The 6015-nt window shown below is 34.5% G+C and overlaps 1 long non-coding RNA gene across 1 annotated transcript; it reads left to right on the top strand.

Annotated features, from left to right (window-relative positions):
• On the top strand, positions 1 to 501 carry LOC142232739 (uncharacterized). Its single transcript, XR_012721188.1, has 3 exons — positions 1 to 43; positions 120 to 243; positions 306 to 501. It is a non-coding gene; the product is annotated as an uncharacterized LOC142232739 (long non-coding RNA).
• The last annotated feature ends 5514 nt before the right edge of the window (positions 502 to 6015 follow it).

The raw sequence follows: 6015 nt of genomic DNA, 5'->3' as shown, positions 1-6015 counted from the left end.
CGCGTTGTTGTGGTATACGGAGAGATTGTTAAAAAATAATATGGTAAAATAATATAATAAATAACTAATTATACAATTAAACAAATAAAATATATAAAATATTTGTTATTTTAAATTAGTGAGAAAAATGTTCGTTTTTTGAAAATAAATCTATCAATGTTCGTGATGGTGTATAAAGAAAGAAAACACCAGCAGAATAACAACCCTTTCATTTGTCTTCATTTTGGAATCTTCAATTATCAGGTAATATTCAGTGACGCTAACCTTTTGTAACAAAAATGGTTTTTGATCTTTTATATTTGTAGGTATTGAAATTGTAAAAGGAGGACAAAATCGTTACGCAGCAACTTATTAAAAGTGAAAGGTACTAGAAGAAGAAAAAATGCGTTTTGCAGTTGATGACATTACATGGAAATTGGAAATAGTGGAATAATAAACTAATATTTCAAGGCCAGTCGATGCTGTTGATTCTTAATAAATATATTCAATATATTAATAAAACATGTCTTTTATTGAAGATAAAATTGCTTATATAAATAAATAAAATTGTATTTAAAAACGAAGGTAAACAGCTCTAATTATGAAGTAAAAGTTTTACCACAAATGTGTAAGATTTGTCCAAATGAATGAAAAAATTTCAATAAAATCGTTCCATATATGAATTCAAATCAGTTAATTTTTTTCATTCTGCAGCATAGTGGTAAACAAATATAGGAAAATGTTAACTAATATATGGAATGCATTATTTCTAATTTCTACGAAAATCACATCGTTCAAACAAATAAAAATGTCTTTGGCGCTATACGAAGTTCAACTTTCTTCACAATAAGTTCATTTTAACTTAAAGAAGGGGTCACTTTTTTCTGGGTGTATGTGGTCAAACATATTACTTTTTTGGGCAGCATCCATGTTTGGGACATATGGTTTTTTGGGTTTTGGTATATGCCCTATATAAACAGATCCCGGATTTGAGATCTTGAGCATCCTGAGGGCTTAGTTCTCAAACGATCTGCCTGAAAGTCGGTACTTGTTGTCGAGACACACCTTATCGCACATATCGGCCCAGAAGTTTTTTTTTACCGATCGACCTGAATCATACGGTACGACTTCAAATCGATCAAAACCAAGTTGATCTCAGTTCAAAAGAATTTCTCTTATGCAAAGATACCCACTTTAAAGTCGAATCGCGCCTTTAAGTAAGTCTTGGTTAGGTGTAGTGACAGCCTGTTATTTCGGGATCACTTTGACTATTCAGTTCGATCTAGGGTTGCCAGATGATAGTAGCGGAAATACGGGACATTGCTCCGTACATTACGAGATTTATCGGAACAAGTCACATTTCGAAAATAGTTGCCATTTTTTTATCACTTGGTAAAATTGCATATACGCCATTGCGTATCGTTATTGTCTGCAGACTTTGAAGTTCCTAAATTGTTGGAACTTCTGAAACTTTCCCCCATGATGTGATATCAAAGGTAATTATTGGCATTTTTTAAATGGAAACCTAAACTCATATTTACTGGCATATTACTTTTGGTTTTAGCAAACAAACTTAAGCTCTGAGAGTGCTGCTTCTTTTGTAGTACCTTTCGATACTGGAAATTTGGATATCGCCATGGACATGGTTTAGGTATATTTCGTATCAGAGTTGGGGATTGTTATAGTGTCACTAAAGAGTCTATTGTAGTAATAGGGATAAAGTCAAACTTTGAAATGTTATAGACTTGAGTATAGACTTGAGTTGTAATTTGTAATAATGCATTTTGCAAAAAAACGTGAATTTAAATAAAATTAGACATTTGCGTTAATTTTTTTGCATTTACTGCTCAAGTGACAGCAGATAAATCGAAAGATAGTGATTTGATTTGTTTCTCATAGTGATGACATTGAATAAAATGGTACAAAATCTGACAGAAAAATGTACATTTAACAAGTATATATAGGTGTAAGTTCGGGCCGAATCTTAAATATCCACCACCATGAATCGAATATAACAGTTACCTTTGAAAACTCTTCGTCGTAGCGGGCTTCTTGATAATATAAAGAAATGATAAAAGAACGCCTTGATTTAAAGTCTAAAATCTATAGATTTTTTCCCCCATTATTCAAATGGTTAGAAGAAGTAAAATCTGGAAATTATACTTTCAGTTTCAAGCAATTTCACCGATACATAAAATTCAGCACATCTAATTGTGGTTCTGAAAACCCTACAGAATCTAGACCAAATCGGTGGGCGGGTTTGTAAGGCGGATATATCAATATTTGTACCGATACACAATTTATTCGGAAAACCTATTTATGGTCCTCCAAAACCTCTAGAATTCCAATTTCGAGCAAATTGGATAAAAACTACGGTTTCTAGAAGCACAAGGAATAAAATTGAGAGATCGGGTGCTGCTTCTTTTGTAGTACCTTTCGATACTGGAAATTTGGATATCGCCATGGACATGGTTTAGGTATATTTCGTATCAGAGTTGGGGATTGTTATAGGGATAAAGTCGAACTTTGAAATGTTGGCAGGGAGTATAGACTTGAATTGTAATTTGTAAAAATGCATTTCGCAGAAAAACGTGAATTTAAATAAAATTAGACATTTGCGTTAATTTTTTTGCATTTACTGCTCAAGTGACAGCTGGTAAATCGAAAGACAGTGATTTGATTTGTTTCTCATAGTGATGACATTGAATAAAATGGTACAAAGGCTGACAGAAAAATGTACATTTAACAAGCATATATAGCAGTAAGTTCGGCCGGGCCGAATCTTAAATACCCACCACCATGAATCAAATATAACAGTTACCTTTGAAAACTCTTCGTCGTAGCGGACTACTTGATAATATAAAGAAATGATAAAAAAACGTCTTGATTTAAAGTCTAAAATCTATAGATTTTTACCCCCATTATTCAAATGGTTAGAAGAAGTAAAATCTGGAAATTATACTTTCAGTTTCAAGTAATTTCACCGATACACAAAATTCAGCACATCTAATTGTGGTTCTGAAAACCCTACAGAACCTAGACCAAATAGGTGGGCGGGTTTATAAGGCGGATATATCAATATTTGTACCGATACACAATTTACACCTAAGCTTGAAGCAAAATGTGTTTGGGCCATATGTTACAGAAGCGATTTTTTTGAGGGTGTAGTGTTTAACAAGTTTTTGCTGGGTAGGGTTTCACAATCGCCTACATCCATATTTTGTAAATTTAAGGCTGATAACATAGATTCGCATGTAAAAACTTCTGCATGATATGGCATTAAATGATCGACGAATAAAAGTGCGTGAAATTGCTAATATCATAGGTATCTCAAATGATCGAGTCCATTTAATTCTGCATGAAGAACTCCAGCTGAAAAAGCTTTCTGCAAGATGGGTGCCGCATTTGTTAACAGTTGATCAGGGGTCAAAATTGGGACCCATACTATATTTGATTTACGCAAATGATTTGATGAAAACCGTAAAACAGGGAAAAGTTTTTGCATACGCTGACGATACTGTTATAGTAGTGTCACATCAATGTGCACAAACGGTCACAAGAATATTGCAATATGAGATAGATGAGATAAACAGATGGTACCATGATAATGGCTTTATAATAAATGCGAGCAAAACAAAACTAATGCACTTCAGATCATCAAACACCTATCCCTCAAATATTGTGATAAAATTTCACTATACGTCATGTCTACACAAAAGAGAATAAATATACTGGAGATAAATGACGATTGTGTCAATGAGATTGAGCTGGTGAACACATATAAATATTTAGGGGTTCACCTAGACTTCAACTTTAAGTGGAAACCAGTAAGGAAAGTCTAAAGTCGGGCGGGGCCGACTATATTATACCCTGCACCACTTTGTAGATCTAAATTTTCGATACCATATCACATCCGTCAAATGTGTTGGGGGCTATATATATATATATATAAAGGTTTGTCCCAAATACATACATTTAAATATCACTCGATCTGGAAGAATTTGATAGACTTCTACAAAATCTATAGACTCAAAATTTAAGTCGGCTAATGCACTAGGGTGGAACACAATGTTAGTAAAAACAAGTAAGGAAAGTCTAAAGTCGGGCGGGGCCGACTATATTATACCCTGCACCACTTTGTAGATCTAAATTTTCGATACCATATCACATCCGTCAAATGTGTTGGGGGGCTATATATAAAGGTTTGTCCCAAATACATACATTTAAATACCACTCGATCTGGAAGAATTTGATAGACTTCTACAAAACCTATAGACTCAAAATTTAAGTCGGCTAATGCACTAGGGTGGAACACAATGTTAGTAAAAAATAAATATGGGATACATTTGAATCTGGAGCAATTTTAAGAAAACTTCGCAAAAGTGTATTTATGATTTATCGCTCGATATATATGCATTAGAAGTTTAGGAAAATTAGAGTAATTTATACAACTTTTCGACTAAGCAGTGGCGATTTTGCAAGGAAAATGTTGGTATTTTGACCATTTTTGTCGAAATCAGAAAAACATATATATGGGAGATATATCTAAATCTGAACCGATTTCAACCAAATTTGGCACGCATAGCTACAATGCTAATTCTACTCCCTGTGCAAAATTTCAACTAAATCGGAGCAAAAAATTGGCCTCTGTGGTCATATGAGTGTAAATCGGGCGAAAGCTATATATGGGAGCTATATCTAAATCTGAACCGATTTGGCTGATATTTTGCAAGTTTTTCGAGACTCATAACATATTCGGATGTACGGAATTTGAGGAAGATCGGTTGATATACACGCCAATTATGACCAGATCGGTGAAAAATATATATGGCAGCTATATCTAAATCTGAACCGATTTTTTCCAAAATCAATAGGGATCGTCTTTGAGCCGAAACAGGACCCTATACCAAATTTTAGGACAATCGGACTAAAACTGCGAGCTGTACTTTGCACACAAAAATACATCAACAGACAGACAGACGGACAGACAGACAGACAGACAGACGGACATCGCTAAATCGACTCAGAATTTAATTCTAAGACGATCGGTATACTAAACGATGGGTCTCAGACTTTTCCTTCTTGGCGTTACATACAAATGCACAAACTTATTATACCCTGTACCACAGTAGTGGTGAAGGGTATAAATATGGGAAACGTTTAAATCTGAAGCAATTTTAAGGAAACTCCGAAAAAGTTTATTTATGATTTATCGCTCGATATATATGTATTAGAAGTTTAGGAAAATTAAAGTCATTTTTACAACTTTTCGACTAAGCAGTGGCGATTTTACAAGGAAAATGTTGGTATTTTGACCATTTTTGTCGAAATCAGAAAAACTTATATATGGGAGCTATATCTAAATCTGAACCGATTTCAACCAAATTTGGCACGCATAGCAACAATGCTAATTCTACTCCCTGTGCAAAATGTCAACTAAATCGGAGTTAAAAATTGGCCTCTGTGGTCATATGAGTGTAAATCGGGCGAAAGCTTTATATGGGAGATATATCCAAATCTGAACCGATTTCAAGCAAATTTGGCACGCATAGTTACAACGCTAATTCTACTCCCTATGCAAAATTTCAACTAAATCGGAGCAAAAAATTGGCCTCTGTGGGCAAATGAGTGTAAATCGGGCGAAAGCTATATATGGGAGCTATATCTAAATCTGAACCGATTTGGCTGATATTTTGCAAGTTTTTCGAGATCCATAAAATATTCGGATGTACGGAATTTGAGGAAGATCGGTTGATATACACGCCAATTATGACCAGATCGGTGAAAAATATATATGGCAGCTATATCTAAATCTGAACCGATTTTTTCCAAAATCAATAGGGATCGTCTTTGAGCCGAAACAGGACCCTATACCAAATTTTAGGACAATCGGACTAAAACTGCGAGCTGTACTTTGCACACAAAAATACATCAACAGACAGACGGACAGACAGACAGACAGACAGACAGACAGACAGACGGACATCGCTAAATCGACTCAGAATTTAATTCTAAGCCGATCCGTATACTAAAAGG

Source organism: Haematobia irritans, chromosome 4, assembly GCF_050003625.1.
Source record: "Haematobia irritans isolate KBUSLIRL chromosome 4, ASM5000362v1, whole genome shotgun sequence".
NCBI lineage: Eukaryota > Metazoa > Arthropoda > Insecta > Diptera > Muscidae > Haematobia > Haematobia irritans.
This window is presented reverse-complemented; position numbering and strand designations above follow the sequence as displayed.